This window comes from Apostichopus japonicus, chromosome 11 (genome assembly GCF_037975245.1).
Source record: "Apostichopus japonicus isolate 1M-3 chromosome 11, ASM3797524v1, whole genome shotgun sequence".
NCBI lineage: Eukaryota > Metazoa > Echinodermata > Holothuroidea > Aspidochirotida > Stichopodidae > Apostichopus > Apostichopus japonicus.
The window spans coordinates 14,150,146-14,172,752 of record NC_092571.1 but is presented as its reverse complement, the minus strand read 5'-3'; the positions used below and the strand labels follow the sequence as shown (position 1 = coordinate 14,172,752).

At 38.2% G+C, this 22,607-nt stretch overlaps 1 long non-coding RNA gene across 3 annotated transcripts in view; it reads left to right on the top strand.

Moving 5' to 3' along the window:
- Nucleotides 1–22,607, top strand: part of LOC139975694 (uncharacterized) — a 139,977-nt gene that overhangs the window by 41,420 nt on the left and 75,950 nt on the right. The window contains exons 1-4 of one of the 3 annotated variants that reach the window (XR_011795836.1): nt 5,383–5,479; nt 10,355–10,645; nt 11,687–11,792; nt 12,890–13,018. This is a non-coding gene — a long non-coding RNA (uncharacterized lncRNA). Of the gene's footprint in view, nt 1–5,382; nt 5,480–10,354; nt 10,646–11,686; nt 11,793–12,889; nt 13,019–22,607 lie in introns of those variants that run through there. The other 2 variants (XR_011795837.1, XR_011795838.1) reach the window with 2 other exon arrangements.

Genomic DNA, 22,607 nt, shown 5'->3' with positions numbered 1-22,607 from the left:
ATCTTAGCATTTTCTATTTTGAAAATTACTAGCTATATCATAAAGAAAATTTGCTCGGGGGGGGGGGCGATCGCCTCCTTCCCGAATTGCGTCATGTTTCCCGACGACTCGGTCGAGTTCAAGAACAGCCACAGTTGGCTATGATAGACCATATATAGTATATATATATAGATACATTAGTGAGAGATGAAAAATGGAAACGTCAAAAATGGAGTTGTCGTGGTAAGGGGTAGGGTGAGGCGCACGTCCCCTCCGTAATTTTCGATCTGTCAATGGCTACCCTGTGTATATAATAGGGATCAGCGCTGTAATTATGACTGTTCCTCTTTCTCTTCCCGGTGTCTTGGCGTTTATCTTTTACTCCCTCCTTTTCTCCTTTTTCTTTTTTCTTATTTTTCTTTTCCCTTCCTTCCTCTCCTCCTTTTCTTTATTCCCCTCTTTTTCCTTTTTTTCTTCTCTTTTTACTCTCCTCTTTTTCTTACCCAGGAGGAGCGCGCCCCAACGCCGCTGGATACGCGCCTGGTATTGACGTCGACAGCCAGGGTTGGTCTGGGGCAATTTATTAACGGACTTAATTAAATATATCATAATAATGACTACAACTTATTGTTAGTCTCATATTTCTCGGGTACCCCTCCCTCTATTTGACCTTTTTTTTTAAATACAGTTCGATTATATTACTTATTATCTGCTGTCATGTATGATAAGAACCCGGGTGTTCAAGAAACTGTGTCAAATGTTTGTAAGTAAGATGCCATCCTTGTTACATTCTTTCATAGTTACTACAACTACCAACCACTTCCCATCAGGCAAACTTCATGTTAAGGAAAGAGGCTCAGACGAATACGTTGTTCTTCCAAAATTATAGTCGACACAGATCGTACCATCAGCAAAGAAAGGGAATTTGTATAAATTCATTGAAAAAGACTGTTTAATATATTTTATTTTACTATTTTAGTATCAGCGATCTTAGAAGCGTGGCTACATTGATATTACATGTTCTGAACACTTCCGTGCATGCGCACGAACCTTAATCTCTTCTAGAATACCTACTCTCTACTATTGGTTTCTATCGAAAGAAGACTACACTGCAGAGCTAAGCATCGGTAATTATAACGCACAGCGTAAATATTGTAAGATAAGATCTCTTTAAAAATGGAGATTGCACATTTTTCTGATATTTTCTTCTTCCTATTGTTGCAGTTAATGTATTTTTCCGAGTGTAGCGATTGTGATTTTAATTGTCAAGATGGACCAGCTATGAAATCGACAGACTGCTATTCGGTTGTAGGATGTGACTTTGCATTTCGAGATATTTCTTTTTCATATAAATATATATATATTTCGATTAGAGTTGAACTTCACTGAGATGGCCCACACCGGAGAAACATCTACCCGTACTTTTGCTTACACTGAGCTCTTCTGGTCGGATTATAATCACACAGTCAATCGTTATTTATTCCAAGTAGAATACTCACACGGAGATTATCCATCGTACTTTCATGATTTTGGTTTTTCAATCCTAAACCTTCAACCAGAAGATGCTGGAACCTACCATGTGTCATTGTTCGATGATAACTATAACATACTTCTCGTTCAACATACTTACCGTCTGTTTACCATTTATCATCCTCCTTCACCTCTCCTCTGTGAAAGGAAAAATCTTACTTTACTTCCGAATAATGACTATAAATTTGAACTGACATGTTCCATTCCAGACGCATATCCAGGTGTAGACTTGCACGTTATTGAACCAAATAACTGTAGTTTTAAGAAGCATTATTCACGTGAAGGTACAGATAATGTGTTAAAGATTTATATTACCTCGTGTAGTGGTAATTCAACAGTGGGCTGTTTCGCTACCCAGGGAAAGTTAGACTTCATGTCCATCACAGGTTTCTCTGATAGCTGTGATTGGGAAGTTCCAAAGCCATATCCAGGTAGGACACTGTGTTATCTGATATCAATTTCCAGCGTTTCTAGGTCAACGGTGTATTCCTTTATTTATATCTCGTTCATAATTTTAGTGACAAAACACATGCTTTATATGAACAGGGAGGAGTGGGCCGGGGATAATACCGGAAATATTAGCCCAGTAAAATGTAACCGAACGGACCAAAAGAATACAGTTAGCAGTCATAAAACGCTTAGTACTCTGCCGATCTCCTTTGTGAGATGATATTTATTTATCATTAAGAAAATCAAAGAAATATAATACTTTTATTACCCATCACTTAAATTATATTCGTGGAAAATTGATTATTTTAGTATTATGTCTTGAATAATTTCTCCATCGGTAGGGCTGGTAAGTTTTAAATTTATGCACACAACCTCGTCGTCTTGACAGACGCTATCACTTTAAACGAAGGAAAAACAAAAACAACTTGCAGAAAAGCAGTCCATAAATTTCACAATAAGGTCTGGTTTGCCATTTTTATCACGCTCAAGATCACTTCCGTCTCGTATTAAATATATGAAAATGATATACCAGTCTCAAAATAATCATGGCCCGATGACATCCGCTCTTTGATCTAATAAAATAGTATAGGTAACACTAGTGATATATGATAATTGTATCACCTTCTTGGAGTAACACTTTCATGCATTTTTTTGTAGGGTTACTAGTGTTACTAGTTTAAAACTGAATTAACATGGTTCATTGTTGACAAGACAAAGTCCTACATGGCAGAGATACTTTAAAATAGCGCGCTGCTCCTCAAGAACTATATCATATAAATGAATGATGAACCGCCTTGATCAAATTACAATTTTGAACATACTTTTACCGATGATAGCCATCAATGAGCATGTCTACAATACAAGTACAGCAAGGAGGTTGGATGTAACTATCAGTCTGTACATTGTAATGTTTTCTTATATATCAATCTTGTCTTGCCTTACAACAATGTCGTATTTTAATGTTTGTATCCCACACCGACTCAAGTATCAGATCTGGTATGCGCATAAACAGTGAACTCGTAACAAGATAAGTATTAAAGTACAGTAATACGCTCTCGGTCTGTGCGAAATTATTAAAGATAGCATCTGTGTTTTTAATCTCGTTTTGTGGCATCTCAAAAAGTCGATAAATATTATATTGATTTCATATTTAAGCTGTAATTCTTCAGAGAGTATATAGGAGTGGTTCGAAAGGTTCTTCCGAGATACTTTTTGCTTAAAAATGCTTAAGATGAAAGTGTATTTAACTTAGTCATGCATTTAACGAGGTGTAGGTGTCTGCAATGTAACGTCACATTGTGGAAGCATTCGTCAATTATTCATAGCTAATTAAGGTAGAATGCTCACGGAGTTATGTTAAGTCTGATATTGCATGTGCGAGTGTCGCCAGTTTTCTTTACATTATTTACATTCAGTCCGTGTATTTTATTATACGAATGCACCGCTTAAACATTATGACTTAATGTTCAATATATTGAGGAGGATTACTCTTGGTACTTTCCTTGAGTTCAACCTTCAACAAGGGAATGTTTGTACTTTTCATCTATCATTGACTGATGATAACTCCCGTCTTCTCTTTACAGTCTACCAGCCTCCTACACCTCTTGTTTGTGAAGGCCCCTCCTCATCTCCATCTGCATCATACCACGTAGCCCTATCTTGTTCAATAACAGACGGGTATCCACCGATAAATCTGGAAGTAATCAAACCCGAGGGCTGTGATTATCAGAAACATTACACAGATAATAACGGAACTAAAGAGCTTTTAGTCTACGTTAACATTACTTCTTGTGATCAGAACTCAACCATTGGATGCATCGCTACTCAGGAACCGTTGGAGTCCCACGCTACATCACAGTACGCTGACAGATGTGAATTTAACATCTCTAGAACCTATCAAGGTTAGTCATTACTCATATTTGTATTTTATGAAGATTGTAAGAACGTTATTTGAACGGAATAGATATATCTTAAAGAAAAACGCCTGACCTATAGATGCATTGCTGGCAGACAATATCTCATTCAAGACACAACCTTTCTTATTCACATTGTTGTACATATTATTTGCAATCTTACAACCCAAACGTACAGAAATACGTATAATGTATTGATATTAAATTGAGTGTGATATTTTAGGGGAGCAAAACCTAAGCAAATTGTGGGTAGTCACATGTTACAAATTGCATGATCTGGAGCATTAATTTTTTTCAGCATGGTTTTTCGGCATTCTCTTCAGTTATGCGAATTTCCTGAAGGCAAACGTAGTCGACATCAATATACTTACACTATTGAAATATGTAACACCCTCACATTTGACTACGACGATGACTCCAACCGTTTCACGAGGGTTCGTTCCCTTATTTGATGCCGACCTTCAGGTTAGCCTCCCGACCTCATAAAACCAATCCATTCCATTTGGGGATCCGCAATTGTCGGGGAGGGGTAAGTTACAACAGGAATTTCCACAAGGGCTGTGGAAGGGCGAGTAACAGCACCGGACCCACCGGCACCAAACACGCAGGGGTCACATGGACCTCCACCTTTGTAAATTGAAGCAGAACAGGTCTCGTTGCCTGCTGCTCCTCGCGTTTTCGCCATGCTATATATGACAAGGGGCAGGCGCGAAAAACATGACCCTGATTTCCACACAGCAAGCAAACTACCTTGCTTGGGCAAATGGCACTGTCAACCGCCCATATTTATTGGTGAAGTCATCTGCCTCATGGACAGTCCCACTCTGCTCTCAGCATAACCATAACAAAATGTATTTTTTTCGCGGAATATTGCTTTCTAGTTAACAAGAGTTAGTTTAACAATTCTAAAAAAAATTCTAATGCATATTAAAGCATTTCAATATTTATTTAAACAAGCACGAAACGAAAAACTCATAATTTGGTCACGTGATTTTTGTTTCATATCAATTACCTATAAAAGACGATCTGTCACTTTGCCCCAAATCGATTGCATTCGTTTGACCAAGTAAGAGCGTTGTGAGTAAACAACATTTCAACATTTACTTGGTTTGTGGTTATTCTCTATCGACAAATTACTTCTTTCCTTCTCCAAAAATACTTAGCGTTGCGGGACAGATCGCTCTTTTAATTAACAGTAGCTGGGGCACCCCAAAGTTAAGCAATCATCATAATTGCTGGAGAGAGTCGATAGATCACACATTGAACGACGTACTTAAGGGCAAATGGAATATCAAATGCAACGAATGCAAAATGATAAAAAATCAGTTTGACCAGAAACCTTGAATTGAGTCTGCATTGAGAGCTAAGCAAAGCAATCAAGTTTGTAAATATACTTCACAAACAAATATTTTTTATGAATAACAAATTTCATGTCGAAGAACCTTCACCCATTTGCCATGAATTTAATCCACTTACGTAATATGGTTGCTGATATTAACATATTTGTATATCTTCTCTGCAGACACGAACAACATAATGAAGTTAGTGATGATCGTAATTGCTGTAGTACTCGTCCTGTCTGTGATAATCATCGCATATTTCTACAGGTAAGCAAAGTAATACGTTATAGATCGACAGACATATAGTTCAAGTATGAATGAAACTAGACACATATTTTTATTCATAGTAGGCCTTGTGTCTACGTATCGATTTTAACCTTTAAATTAGGAATAAATGATAGATTGCTATTTTATGTATTTTGGCGTTGATTATCCAGAATAAATATGAAATGTATAGACAAATAGGTAGGTACAAAATGAGTAACATACAAATCCCATGTTAAGTAAGTTAACGTCATTGCGAGTTTCCCACTGGAACCAAATGTGTTTGAAAACTTAGACACCTTATGCAGAGATAGAAAGTATCGTACTTAACGAAATATATTAAAACATACTTCTTCCAATTCCTAATTTGATTCATTTTCTCTAAATTTAACCTTTCGGTTGATAGGCTATCAACTATTTCATTTCATTCTATTAAATATAGTATTATTTTCTTTTAAATATAATATCTTATAAATAAAATGCGATAAAATAGATATCTGTGCTTAAAGCAGCTGTTTGAATTGAATATATTTAACACATCAATAACTCAACGATGACATCAAATGTTAACATCTTTTAACAATATGGTAGGATTGGTAAAATTTAATTTCAATCTAAAATCAAAAATGTTGACCTGGTTTCAAAGTTGGGAAACTACTTCACCCAAAATTTGTTACGCATGTATCCAATTATAGTGGGTAAATTGTCGTAAGTTTTCTTGTTCTTAGGCAAACCGTCACTCAATTGCGAGGAGTGGTGGGAGATGGCGGGGGGGGGGGGCACTTCATTAGATTATCCATCCTTCTTCCATAAATTTTCGTTTTTTTCAATCCCAAAATTGTCAGTAGAATGCAATATACTCACAGCGCGGAATTAAAAATGTTCTATTTTATTCCTCGAAATTGTCGTGTATTGCGTTAATTTCCAAGAATAATGATTGTAATTTTCTATTGTCAAGATGGAACAACTGTCGGATCATGATATTGTTATTCGCTTGTCTTTCTGTTGCGTAGCTTGGTCTTTCAATATATTTCCTTGTCGTATAAATATTATAGAGTTAACTACAACGATATATCCCAGACCAGAACATATCTGTCCGCCTTCTGTCTACAATAGGATGCTCTTTCCGTCATGAATCATAAATTCAAGTAGATACTTACACTGATATTATCAATCGAACATTTGTAATCCTATAATACGAAAATTTTGTGCGATTTGGAGGGGAGATTACATAGTTACCATAGTTACCATACTTCCATGCCGCATACTGATTTGACTTGTTGTCAATGGCTTTACTAAATATCAACAATATTGGTTGTAGATGTCACTCCGCCATTTAAAATATTTCCCTTTCATAAAAATATTATATAGTATTTGCAATGGATTAGTGTGCTTTTTACGTGACCCGCCAAGCGGGATACAAAACGTCACGGCAATGGATTAGTGTTGGAACTCACGGGGATGACTAACTCCGGATACAAATCTGACCAAAGTGTTTCGTACAATCGGTGACACAAACGGAGATTATTCATTGTATTTGGTATTTTCATTCATAACCTTTAACTGGAAGGCGACATTGCAAAGTAAGTCGTCTGCAGGAACGGCTTTAACTCGCATCTTAAATGTGAACTAACATGTTTCGAAGTAATTTCTTGCAAATGTAGTGACCTATTATCTTTTTTTTTCCTGTTTCATTCTCCGTCATGCTCCTGGTTTTCCTGAGTTATATTTTTATTAACAAGATATACCAGCTTCAGTTCAACCTGTTCTTATTCGATCGTAGGAAATTATTATGCTTCTGTGATGTTTCTTCTTCACAAAAGTAAAGTTAGACAAGAATTGAGCCGGAGACATGTCCTTACAATCATATACAATGGGATACACTTTTCTATACGGATACTGTGTAAAATCTTTATTTTGTTCAAGTATATACTCACAAGGATATTACCAACTGTAATGTCATGATATTGTTTGTTTTTTTCAATCCAAAACCTTAAACAGGAACGCAGCACTGCAACAATAATTTGTGGGTGGCCATGAACGCCAATTGTATAAAGGAGTCGAAGATAGATTGAACTAGAATTTGCCTTTATGTAGATTTGCCATAAATATTATAAAGTACTTAGATTATAGTTGAACATCACCGAGATATCACAGAGCGGCTATATATCTGTTCGTACTTTTGTGAAAAAATGAAATGTTCCTTTCTATGTGGATGATAACTTCAATCGTTCTTTATTACAAGTAGATATTCACACGGAGAATATCAGGCGAACGTTCATGTGGTTCAAGCCTATTCATGTGGAAAATGAGACAAAATTATTTATTCTATGTTACTAACGCACAACATGAACACATTTGATGACTCATCGAACTGAAATCTATCAATATGGATGGTTTACCTTTCCTGTATTCCTCTTCTTAATGCTCCTGCTAGCGCAACTTTCCGCATGCTGATTGTGTATCTGTGTATTATAGAATGCCTTAACAAATATTTCCTTTTCATAAAAGTATTATATGTTACTTCGTTAAGTGTTCAAACTCTTGGTGACGACTCACAGCGGAGACAAATCTGGCCGTAATATTGCGTACAATCAGAACAGATTTTCCATTTTTCTGGTTTAGTTTTTGTTTTGTTCCTGCTAGCGACATTTCCCATATAAATGTTTATATTTGTATTGTCAAGGAGGACCAACTATCAGATCAACAGTTTGTTCTTTGGTTGTAGGAGATGAGCTTTACTTTCCATATTAATATTATATAGTACTTAAATTAGAATTAATCGAATTTGGGTGGTTCAATCCTAATCTTTTAAAGGAACGGGACATTGCAAAAAAATCTTGCGGCAACATCGTTAACGCACAGCTTAAAGACAATTGAATATTTATTGAGACGAAATCGTTCAATGTAGTGATTTTACATTTTCTGTTTTATTCTTCGTAATGTTCCTCCTAGCGTCGTTTTCCAAAGGGAACTGATTGATATTTTTATAGTGGAGATGGATCAACTATCAGGTCAACCTGTTCTTATTCGACGTTTTATGATTTGACGTTGCCTTCTCTGATATTTCTTCTTCCTATAAATATCATATAGATGTACTTAGATTTGAGTGGAATGTTACCGAGCTGTGTCACACCGGAGACATTTCTGTCCGTACGTTTGTGTACGATGGCATGCTTTTTTCAGATATGGATTCAATCGTTATTTATATCAAGTAGATACTCACACGGAGGTTTTCCAGCCCTAAATATTCTACAGGAACGCGACACTGCAACATAAATTTGCGGTAGTTAAGATACAGCGTGTAAAAGCAGTTGGAGATTTTGTAATCTGGCATAATTCGTCGAAATGTTCCTGATAACATCTTTATCCGCGGGCACTGAATCATCATTTGTTTGTCAAGATGAACCAACTTTCAGATGAAAATATTGTTTTCGGTTGTGAGATATTTGGGATGTGGGATATTTTTCTTATATATAAATATTATTTAGTACTACGATTAGAGTTGAACGTCAACGAACATTAACCTTAACGGTGACATATCTGCCCGTAGATTTTTCTGATGAATCATGGATTCAATCGTTACTAATACCATAGCAGAGTAATAAAAACGGAGATTGTCCATTGTTCATCTAGAATTTGGGTTTTTCAATCCTAAACTGTTAATTGAAAAGTGACATTGCAGAATATGTCTGCGGAAAGTTAACGAAACGCTTAAAAACAGTTGAATATATGTTGAACTGAATCTAGTGGCAATCTCGTTAAGGGAAAACAGTACAGTGCACATCTTCTTTATTGTTGCCGGATGTATTGGGGTCCACGAGTATACAATCATATAAATTGAATAATACTAATAATAATAAGCTGTTTGAGTACATATTACGTTGAGCAGCAGTCATCACTACACCTCTCTCGAACTATATCAAATAAGGGACTTGGGTGTTAATAAAACCTTCTGATCGTTGGCAATAGGATGTTCAACATATTCATTGTAAAGTGGTATAAAGTGAATCGTGCCTTGCCTTATAGCATTTCATATTTAAGATTCCCGTAGACTGTTATACCAGATGAAACATTGACTAAAGGTAGATTTTACGTATAAACAGTTAACCCGTATCAAATGATACGCGTATGTTTGAATTTTGTTAGTTTCTTTGATCAGTGAGAAACATGCGTTAATAAAGCCTCTGAATATTGTTCACATACTGATTTGGATTGAAACTTGGGTGTGTTGAAGACTTCTCTCTGATGTAATTTTATAGGACTTTAGATCTGCTTGAAGAGAAGAAGCACTTTAGACTAAGTACACACATGTTAACGAACGTCAGTGTCATATATTCCACCCAGTCATTGACATATGAGTGTACTATTAACTTGAATATGAGAGATAGAGAAAAAAGACAATGTCGATCATTAATTAACAGAGGGGAAAGTAATAAACTACTTAGTGTCAATAGTCTATTGATACCTAGGTAAGTGAAAGTATAAAGTGATTCTGTGTCATATTCGTTCAACGAGACCACCTATTCATGAGAGTTTATATATGCTGATTTGAACAATGTTTGGCTTTGTGTGCTTTTACAAAGTAATAATTGTAATATTGCAATTGTAATACAACGCTTAATCTTTCGGAGAAGTTTCATAATTATACCTTATTGAAATATCAATTGCAAAGCTGTCACAAAAAAAAAACAAGGAAATGAATATTAAGCACCATAATACAGAAGGTCAAGTGAAGACCATGCATGTATTAATTATACATCAGGCGAACGGTTCAGATAGTCATACATATAGTTCATAAACTTTGACTTTATAATTATACTTTCATATAGGCCGTCAAGTATGCTTAATAATTGTGAATGCTTTTTTTTTTTAAAGGAAAGTCGCTCAGGAAAGAACCTGGGCACGAAACCAAACTAACCAACAACTGATCCGCTCTCAGCACCAGTCCCCTTGCATCGAGACTGTTACTGTGTGATCATCGTCGGGTGTGCATCGCCATTCCCTCGAAAGGGAAAAGAACGAATACTACATATGATCTTAGCCAATGATGTAAACGATTTTGAGTTTTGTAAGCTTTGACAGAAATGAAAAGAAATTTGTCCTACACGGTATTTGAATGAAAAAGGAGGAGTTTATCGTCTATCCATTCTTGGATTTCTTTCAATAGTAAGTTTTAATAAACCAAGTCCTTAAACTACGTTAGATACATAACGATGATCGAATATATTCTGTATACAACCCTCCCTATAAGGTCACATTAATTACAAGAGACAAAGTAAAAGCCAATAGTCATCTTGAGTTTTAAGTATATCACATGACAAGATATCACAGAAGGGAAAATGATTGCATTTAATATATCTTTAAAAACAGATCCAAATGGTAGAATACTAACACTTTACGATAACAAGTTTTAGTTTATTGTGGCTGTATTTTCCTATATTATAGTTAAGGGTTTGTAAATGTTTCCAAGGTTCTGGAAATTTCATTTTAAGTATTTGAGTAGGCTTGATAGATAAACGTTTGGTAATTAAGAATATTTTTTATAAAATCAATCAGCATTTGTGATCATATTTTGCTTTAAGAGACGTTCCTTGGTATCGTTTGACTAGCCAATAAGTTGAAAGAGATTTCACGGTATTGATCTTTCCTTAGGATAGATTTTACTATGACTATTCTTTAGGATTTCAAATGTGCTATTACTTCTTTCCTCGGTTCTGTACATATCCCTTTGAGTGGTTTCTTATTGTAATATTAGGTTTTCATTCAAATAATTCTACATATAGTGTAGGTGTTTAAGAAGTTATGGATCTATTCCTATTGGTGTTGGGGATACTCTGATGTCGTGTTTTAGAGGTACATCGTATATGTTAAATTTAAAAAAGTAATATTAACTATATTGTTTTTATTAGCATAGGTTAATCATCATTGCTTATTTTGGTTTGTTTCATCACATTGCTTTCAACGGTTCTAGATATATCGTTTTGGTATTTGTGTTTCAAAAATTGTACTTAATTTAGCGTATTTGCGGTCTAGATATATTTATTGGTATTTGTCAATCATGATGCATTGTATCATAATGTTGTTTAAATTAGTTCAGCTAATTTGAATACTTCATCTTTACACCATTATTGCACGACTCTCGATATACCGCATTGTTTAAAGGTCTAATTAACTTTTCCAGTAACGGACTATTTTTTTCTTTTGCAGATGTCCGGTTGGCACGTTATTTACAGAGATGCTGTAGAAAACAGGATAAACTATCAAGAACTTTCCAAAATATGACCCGAGTTCTATCAGCAGTGGCGCTCACCCGGTACTTACTGAGGTTCCAATTTGTTAGTCTCCGTATCACAATTTCCCTTGCCTGTAGGTTTCCTATCTCTTAGGGCACTTCTCGGAACCTTATGAAACTATCCTCGTGACACTCGTTTGGTACCTTCAACACTTCTCACTTTATTTAATGTATAATTATAACAAGTCTCATCTGATATGCACAGTTTAGCACTTATAAGGAACATCTAAGATGTTCGAATATAGAAAAAGTTAGTACCCACCCGTAGCACTCCACTTTTTGCTTAACCTTACGCCTTGTTTTCCTGGAATTGTTACGGTATTAAATAAAGTAAACTTATGGTGCTAGAAATAGGTCAGACTATAAAACCTTGATAGATTAAAACACAAATAGCAAGCATTATACCTGTTTTTTTTTTTTGTGGTCACTTATGACTTCATTGATATGAAATACACAACAGCTTTGGAAAAGCTATCGCGGAAAGGAAATCTGACATCATTTTGCATAACTTTTTTTTTAACCAGGAAAGCCACTATTTCAAGTTGGAACGTTTCTTCAAATTACTTATCTTTTAATCTTCTAAATCTATGGCTCTATTAAAAATAATGACAACTTTTATTACACAGAATTTCTGCAGGAAAATTATAACTGCAATGCCCAATATAATGACACGCTTCTTTCATACCTGCAATCGGTAACATTTAGCGGATTGAGAGAAATACACGTTATTCATTGGAAATGAATACATCTATAATTCACACCACATTAGAACAATATACTTAATGATATAACGTAATCATTAAAAAAACATATCATTTGTGTTCAAAGAAGAAAACGAGAGCAGCTCACTTGCAAATACTTCATGAACATGAGAGACCACAGCATGTTCAATTAATGCGTAACGAGCAACCTTTTGTGCTCTACCAATGTTGTGTGTATCGTTACTGCGTAACAGATACAATTATTAATTTTGTATTCAAGGAAATTTAACGGGTGAGATGAAGAAGCACTTCGTACTGATACATACAGCGGTCTAATTGTGTTTCATCTCGAAGAACATTAATCATGTTACTGCTTATCGAACTGTTAATGATTTTCCTTTTTTTTTCTCGTTGAAGCATTCATCGTCTTTGTCGGGACCGGCGATATGACATCGGTGGGCTTACTTCAAGAACTGTAGAAGACCTGCTCAAGTTTAAATTCGATGTCGTTCCAGATGAATATTGTTATCATGGCAGCTGATTCATGAGTGGAGGTCTACACCACCTGCGTACATGGGAGGCAGCTTCAACGACCCAAGGCCCATCCCTTTCCTTCAAAAAATATGGATTAGCCCTAATTGAAACCTTGATATCGCTTACGAGGCACGCGGGAACATATCAAATGAGAAACCATCTCTGTGAGACAGCAGCTTTTCTTGAAAACACATGTTGGGAAGAAAGTGACATTATAAGAATTGAGAGGGTTAATTCAACTAGCTCACCAACTTTGAATGTTCATAGAGAGTAGGAACACTGGAAGACGTGACTCATGTTAAATAGTAATGTTGTTTAAAACATAGGAACGTTAAGACATTATAAATATTCTTGAATGATGGGAGCTGAAAACCCCGAAATTGATGATAGATGCTTGGGAAGCGTTAAAGGATAAGTGCTTTTCACGTGACCCGCCCTGCGGGATCCAAAACGTCACGGCCAAACGGCACAACCCAACCATCCCATTCCAATAAACAAAACTTGGGAGTCAAGTGAACCAAAAAAGTAAATGCGCCCACCCACTGAAACATAAAAGGATAAGAGGTGAGGGATGAAAATAACATCATTCACACAGCATACAGTAACTGTCCGTATAACCCGATGCTCAACAAGTATAAAGAACATTCAGGAAAGAAATATAAAAAACATCCCTTTATAAAAAGACATTTAGTAATAAAAAACTGTTCACGTAGTGATAGAAACTACGTGTGAATTAACTACGTGTTTATACAATGTCTTAAACACATATATACTAATACAATTAGCCAATGACAGACAGAGGGTGTTACCTTTTTTTTCATATTTTATATGTCTTCTATCTTTATTTACCTTTGAAATAACATCAAGTGTTACTGTTAAAATAGGCCAAAAAGTATAAAGCAGCATTTCATGGGCCTAAATACCAAAGCTTTCATTTTCAAACAAGCGATGAATTTCCCTCTAAAATTGGGGGCGATATAAAAGTTTTACTACACTTTATTTCAAACAGTTCAGAATGTAGATATTGATGGCACTTGTTATGTTTATTAACTAGAACGAACATACTTGCAAGAAACAATGCAAACAAAACATTTTCGATTGATATGTTGCAGCTTATGAAACTGAATTTGTAGACAGCCGAGAGCAGACATATGGTAGATGGCAACGATGCAGGGTACATATCATGAAGAATATTTCTTAACGAACGGTTTTATATTATCGAGTTATAGCAGTTTTCAATGACAACGTGTGTGGGTATATATTATACAAAGCTTGCAGTAATGTAGTGCTTTTTACGTGATCCGCCCTGCGGGAACCAAAACGTCCAAACTGCACTATCCAACCAGACCGCTCGGACAAAGAAAAATCAAGTCACGCGAGCCAAGAAAGCAAACACGCCCAAGCTTTCGTCAATGTAGTTCATGCAGTCATTGCAGCTTGTTAAGTGAAAAGCGATATATCTCTAATATTACTTAACAAGTAATTAAAAGAACTGCTCCACTATATCCCTTTACTGAGCCAACCGTTAAAAAAAAAATCAGCCCACCTCCAAATCCTGCTGTTAGCCTTACAAATTTCGTTTAGATATGCGCAATAATTTGCTATAACTCATATTATAAAGCAATAATACTAATGAGAATATCTCAAAAGGCAATATCTATTAAAACATTTAGGAACAATTTGGTATTTCTTTACACAATTTCACCTCTCACTTGAACCCTTTTCGTAGTGTCCTTGTGGCGAAGAACGTACTTCGTACAGTCGAGCTACTATGAATTTTCGAGCAATTTGGTGGCGTTCTCGAAGTATTCATTGACAGTGTAGTTGTCAATGCCGATAGTTTGCCTAGCATACAAATAGTACGTAAAACCCCAAAATGTAGAACCTTTTTACCTTTCAGATATTTCCTTTCAGATTTTCTGGAAATTTAAAAATAATAAATCCGCCCATGTGACATGGGCGATGTTAGGATTAGACCTGGAATTTGCTGCTTTCTCCCCTTTTCACCTCAAAGTCTCTCTTGTGATGCACTCAATCTTTTGGAACATTCTAAACCTTTTAAAGGACACTCAACCAATCAGGGTTATCAGCCAAAATGTAGACAAAATAGCAAACATTACAAAACAGTGGTTGCTCTAAAGAATCGATGTTTGTCTTCCTTTCATAACATTAATTGAGACTAAAGTTAAAGGTTGTTCAAATTGTTCAACAAAAAGTATTCGATGTTGCACTTAATGAAAAAAAAAATCGTCAAACATAGGAAGACCGTTACATTTTCGGACATATTGAAACCATACCTACACCTTCTCTATCTCTACAGTCTACAATAATACACAGGGAAATGATTAACTGGTACACACTTGCTGCTGTCAACGTGAGAGAAGAGGGCAGCAGAGCTTAATTCGAAGATGCAGAAACAAATGTGACGCTTTAAAACAGTTATTGTTATGGACAGATTTCAATAAAGAGCTAACAGCTGTTTGTGATCATGGTAACACTTATTTAAGGACAATTCGGGTATTCGCAGACTATGGAATACAAATGAAATCCTTTCATTTCGTTGTAAAATTATAATACCTCTTTTGGAATACTAAAGAAAACAAAAAATCAACATTCTTAATGAAAGTTTCTAGTTCAGTGTTCGCATATTTTATTGCTGTAACATTCATGAGTGTAATATTAACAAGTATATGGTAGATTTATTTTTACCATACTAATTGCTGGCACAATTTTAAAAAAATACAAGGTTTCCACAGAAACAAAGGGATTTTTTCAAACTTTTGAAGGACAAGTTTTACCATATTTAGGTAAGGCATGTTGTTGTGTATTTTTTTGGGGCCAAAAAAAATATCATTTGCCATTTATTTCTTATAACTTTTATTTTGTGTCATGAATATAAGTTTAATGCTATAACGATCAATAAATACATTCATCACATCAAGATTCTTAACCCATTAACCCTATAACCCTGAATGCAAAGAGAGCGTCAAATTGTTGTGTAACGAAAGACGTATTCATTTGTTATGGCATTTGAAAAGCATCTACACAATTTAATACAAAGTTAATAAAGTTAATATAAACTATAGAAAGTTATTATAAAGAATGCTTATTAAAATCGATCGCGAGAAACTGTAATTGACACTTTAAACAACTTACCTTGCTTTCAATTGTGAAAGTAAAACCTAGAAGTGTAATTTCTCTTCTGTATTTCCTGCATACAGGCTAGTGAGTTGAATAGTTGCTTTGATTCGTGGATGAAATCACTTCATTCATTGTTTTGTTTTTTGAATCCTTCAATATCTAACAATGTACAAGAACGAAACAAAACACACTGTTATATTATTATTCTCTTTTTAATAAGTTAAGTGGTTGGCAACTGTCTCGGATTTATAGAATTTTTTCTTTGTAGGGATTCTTTTTAACACATTTCAGACAGCTCGGCAGTTACGAAAGATGTAACAAACACATTAGTAAGTTTATACCATTGCGAGTTTCGCATTGACTGTCAAATGCTTTTGAAAACTTAAACCATTATGCGTAGGAAGAAAGTATTGTACTTTTCCATGAACGAAATATATGAATACATACTTCATCCAATCCCTAACTTGATTCATTGTCGCTAAATATAACTTCTTCTCTTGATAGGTCATCGACTACTTCACAAACCGAACAACAGTTGCTGTTATTACATGATATTTAACAAATAGTGATTTATTTGATAATATTAACATTTTTGAAATCATAAATAAGAGGCGATCACATATATATTTCAGCTTAAAGTAAATGTTGAAGTTTAATTTAGTTAAGTTTTTCAATGTCATTAATTATTTAAATTCTATTAACAATGTGGTTGATTAGGTTGAATAGGTAAAATTTTAATTTTAATATAAAGTCAAGAGTTTTGAAGTGTTCCATTTTGCTTTTCTGAAATGCTATCTGCATTTTACCAAATGTCAGACCAAAGGTTTGTAGAATGTAACTTTCCCTGTCCAGACATAACCTTTAAATATTCAAGATCAGCAAATATTTCTTCCAAAATTAATGTATCTACTGAAATTTTAGGATAAAACGTCACCTTTTCTTGTGAAGTTACATTATCCACCGTCCGTCTATGAATGTTGGTTTTGAATCCTTAACTTACAACTGGAATACAACAGTCTAACTGAGCAATCTGGAGGGTTGGGGTGATTCATTTGGAAAGTAAATCGCCTTTTTTGTTATTTAAGCAATTATTTGTAGTGGTAACAGACCCAGGGTTGCCTTTTTTCTACGTTTTTTGGGAGGGTTGCACTTGCGTCGATGGGCACCGGCCCTGTTTAACAACACAGCACCGCATAGTAATACCCCGAGTAGAGTAGTGCGTGTCATTTGTTTCACCCCTAAGGAGTTGCCCACCGTTGAACTGTCACGGCCGGACCTTGTGCTCAGTTCTTTGAGAGACAGGGCCTTGAATACAATATTCGTGCTTTTTACGTGCAAAGAAACGGACACGGACCAAGTCAACAAAACCAAGAACAATCCCAGTCTGTTTAACAACCACCAAAAACCCAACTGAAAACCTACAAACAGAAATCTCTCACTAACCCACAAATGTATATAATGTAGCGTTTAACGTGACGTGAAAAGGACACGGACCCAAAAACTAACAGAACCAAAACAATAACGCTCTACAAACCAGCCCCAAAAATCCAACTCCAAACCACAAACAGAACCCCCCAACCCATATTATGTAACGACCACACAACCCCCACCCCCCCCCCCCCTCACACCTCACAACTAACTCACTCCAAAATTCATCCGGGTACGCCGTCCCGATAGTAGACGACAGGCTAGCGCATTACCTGCGAAGTTTTCCCAATACGGGTCTTTTTCAGGCCCATAGCAATGTTCCCCCTTTTCCTTCGAGCGAGCAGAGTTCTTAGCTCCCCATCAACCCTGATCGAGTGGACCTCCCTGGCAGGAACAGGAGGTCCACTAGCGACCATCGTGTCCGGTATAGCGGAAGCAACTGCCACTCGAGTCAATGAAATCAGTGGCCTGTTTCGTCTCATCAAACCAATCGGAGGACTCCTTAGCCACAACTACTACGGCTGTAGTGCAGTCCTCAATTGACGAATCAGAATCTGGGCCACTTAATGTCCCTTGGGCCAGATGATTCGGGGCCCGACTAATATCCGATGGCGGGCGTAGCTACCGGTGAACAAGTACAAGCGGCATCCTGCTCCGCATGCCACTCCGCTAGTACCATCTCCTCCGTTTTGTCCAGCTCCGCCTCAGTGGGCAGGCTGACAGTCTCAGCAGACGGAACTGGGACCGCTTCAGTCACGCCCGTAGCCACTCTCATGGCGTTTGAGCGGTCTGGGCATAAACGGGCGAGATGGCCCGTTTTCCCACACGTGTTACACACGATATCCCATTTACACTCGACCAGGGTTTGCCCAAGCTGTAAACAACGGCTATACCGCTTGTTCGGGCACAACCTGGCCTCATGCCCTTCCAGCCCACACCTCCAACAAGTGCGAGGCTTGCCTGGATATGCAATGTGGGCCCTTTGCCAATTAGCCCACAAGGTAGAGGGGATATCGGACTTGAGTTCTAACTCGTCCCGGTCTTAACACCCTTACATTCAAGGAATTCCGGCTCCTCGTAGCCGGTCACTTTCCCAAAACCCCTCAGTGTCGGCACAACAACCAGTTCAGACATGTCCAGAGGGAGATGGAGGACTGTTACCCACACCGAACTGTCATACGGTGTGACCTTCAGTCCCTCAACTCCCTCCAACACATGAACGCCTCGGACGCGGGCAGCCTCCGAGGTGAACCGAACATCAAAAACATTCATAACCCGGAGAGGTTTACGCTGAGGCGTGTCAACCTCTCCATGGACCTTTAAACCAACAGAACGCAAAACTGAAAAAAAACTTGTCCGGGTACGACCTTAGCCTCCCCCGAAAAACTCAACAATACGATTTTGCTGTCACGGCGAGCCGCCATGACAGCGAGGGGTGTGGCAAGACACGCACCTACGAAAAACAAAAACCACGAAACAAAGCCAAAACTACATTAAACAAACTACAAACTATTAAAAGGCCAACGTAAAAAAACACAAAATGTGTGGTCAACGAAAAGTGGAGAGCAGCCGAAAACACGTCCGCACTCCACGATAACCAACTACCAATGCAATATTTGTACATGGTTGTCATTCCACCGAGGAATGGCGTTCGGTGCATATCAGGGCTGAATAGTTGCGATCTTGCCTAGAGAATCGCACAAGGTGCCTTTGTGACCAATATGAAATGGTATCATTGCCGGTTGGTTAAAGGGATGTGCCCGAGGACCGGCTGTGACAGCCTAGAGAGAACTGGTCATGTGTTTTCATTGTTCCTTCGTTTTCAAGTTGTGGGATTGATTTCAGGACTTGACCGACCGTGTAACGGGAGATCGTTCATGGTCGGTTGGACAGGGCTTTGTATTTTATGAGATAGACCCTCCAGTTTGTTCTGTTGCTGTGTTGCATCGTGTTATTTGTGCTTGTGCCATTTTGAAAAAAAAACTTATTTGGAGGAATAGATGTAATATAGTTTTTAGGGGAATTTGCCAGTTGGCAGGCAGTCCTGGAGGCGGTGAAGTGTGACATTCGCCTTCATGTTGAAGGTGATTTTCGCCGTGTATCTGGTGCTGCCTTCTACGGGAGCTGGGGTGCTGGGGAGGGGAGGGGTTTTTGGGCTGGCTGTCCGTTTGTGGCTTTTTTAATGGTCGGGGGGGGGGTGTCGGTAGTTTGTCTCCGTCGGTCGGCCTGTCTTAGGTTGCTTGAGTTGTGAGCTTTGTTTATAGGAGGAGTTAAGTATTTCCGTGCAGTTTGACCGTTACGTTTTTAGTTCCCCCAGGGCGGGTCAAGTAAAAAGTATGCTCACTTCGACACCCTCCAGCTCTAGCTTAACGTAAAAAACCTTTCGCACACACAGAATGCAACCTCTTCCATGAGAGTGGTACATCGACGGGATTAATATTCTTTTCCTCCTCTGCAGGGTAACCTCTTTCAGGGAGGGAGGGGTGAGGGGGTTGGAGTAGGGACAGTCCCTTCAAAAATGGCCCATCTCTCCACAATTCCAGCATTTAATGCTCATTGTTTATCAAGGTTCTTGGGTCGCGACTGATATATTTTCCATCTACTGTCACTGTCACTAATGGCATTTATAAAGAACTCTTTTGCTAGGGTCTCTTTCATCTCAATGAAGGCATGAGATTAAGCACGCGAGAAATTGTTGTTTATCATTGCCAGTTCTGGAATACTCTCCCTTTGTTGTCAGGTCCATTAACGTAAGAGCGTTCTGAATATGTCCATCTGGTTAGCTTTCCCGAACCTTTGTTGCAGTGTGGTGGCCAATTGACTAAGGCGTCGGACTCGTGATCCAAGGAATGCTGGTTCGATTCCTGCCTAGTTCATTACGCTGTGTCCTTGGGCATATGCTTTATCTCACTTGCCTCTCTCCACCCAGGTGTTAAATTGGTACCTTTGAGGTAACTTGTCATTGGGCGCAGTATATAACTGATGCCGACTGGAGGTATTGTCTCTGGGACAAGCATCATTGACCAGGGATGGTATAACGTGTGTAAAGCTTCGAGACTTATCGCTGGTATAAAGCGCTATATAAAAAGCAAATGTTATATTATCTATTATTATTGTTCGAGTAAATCCGTGAGAGACTCAAATCTCCTACTCTTCGCTGCATCGAGATCAGCAAGTACATCCTGGTCTGTGCCCTGCTGGCATGTAAGTTAACGCCCTTGTTCTGCCGTTCCAACAGTTTATAAAGCTCTGATATTACGCCAAATCAAACTACGTAATCCTCCCAGGGTGTTGAACCATAAATTGAGGGCGATGTTACTCTTGAAGCACTCGAAATGAGAGCCTAGGCTCAAACCGCGGGTGCCACATTCTTTGCCAACTGGTGTTCAATCATTATAGACAACCTCCGATTATTCCCTTTTTCAAGGATACCCTAATGTCATACCAGGTCGCAACTCGTTTGTTCTAAGAAACACTCCGGCCAAAAACTGGAACACTTTCATAAGACCTTATCGGCGGCTGCATCACAGTCTCTTCCTCTGGACTATCCCACGGTTGTTCTATGCTAGCTGGTTGCCATTCACCTGCCGTCCTTTTCAGTTGGCCTCTTATAATTTTGCTTTACCAACGGAAGGCGGTTTTAGTTCTGTCTGCCGTTGAGCCACATTTTTTGTCCCGCAGAGACTCTGGACTCACAGGAAAGTCAGTCAATCTATCACCGTCCCCTTTATCTCCCCGGCCAGGCCCGTCTTGATCAGTTGTTGCTTGTATCCCTCCCCAGGATGTCGGTCTAACCTGCACGTACACATCAGTGATGTTCTCGTCCGGAGGTGACTACGTAGCCGGCTGTTCACAGCGGTTGGTACCAGACATCTAGATTCGGTCCACGCCAGAAATAGAATCCCATCGCTTCCACCAATGAAACGCCGCCGACGTCTAGTAGTGGAAAACCTGTCTCGAAACCAGCCGGAGGGAGGGAAGGGGCGGTAGATGGGGGACGGGTACAGATTAACTCTAAACCAGGAAGCAGACACCAGATTTTTAATATTAATAATGGTAAAATATCTCATCTTGTTCTCATTCTACATCGTATATGTTACATAGGGAGAAGAACTCATCTTGTATCAGACCGAAAACGAAATAACCTCTATTAATTACCCCAGAAATCCCGCCCCCCCCCCCGTAAACGCACGTCCCTGTATGAACTGTAAAAAATGACTAAATGCGCTTTTAACGTGACCTGCCCTGTGGGATACAACACGTCACGGCCAAACGGCACTACCCAACCAGCACAATCTGACAAACAAACTCAAGTCAAGCGAGCCAAAAAAAAAAGTAAATACGCCCACCAGCAGAGACAAACCCCGAACCACCCACTCGAACATTAAAAAATCACAAAAGGAAGACCAGCACGCAGCAAAACAAAAAGGCAGCCCCAAATAAACGGCGAAAATCGCCTGCAACCTGAAGGCGAATGCCACACCTCCAGTACTGCCTATCAACTTGCAAATTTTCCCCTTAAAACTATATTGCATCTATTCCACAAAAAACACGGTGCTACACAGAAACAGAACAAACGGGAGGATCCATCCCATAAAACACAGAGCCCTGTCCTACCGACCATGAACTGTCTCCCGTTGGTCCAGGTCTGAAACCACTCCCACAAGCTTGACAAAAATCAATGCCCCCCCCCCAAAAAAAACATGAGATGTTCTCTCTTGCTTAACAGCGGCGGGACCCGTCGACGCAAGTTCAACCCGCCCCAAAACGTACTAAATATGAACAAGGCAACCCTCGGTCAGTTCCCGCTACAAACAATTGCCTAATTAGCAAAAAATAACAATTTACTACCAAGATGAACCCCTCCCCCTAACGCCCAACCTTTTCCAGTTTTTGCTACATTACCACCTCTCTTAACAAGCTCTGTACCACCCGACCAAATAAATGAAAACATCGCCCTCTCCAGCCGAACCAGGACGTGACACGGAATTGGGTACACCGCGCCTAGGTACCAGAAGATGGGCGGGAAAAA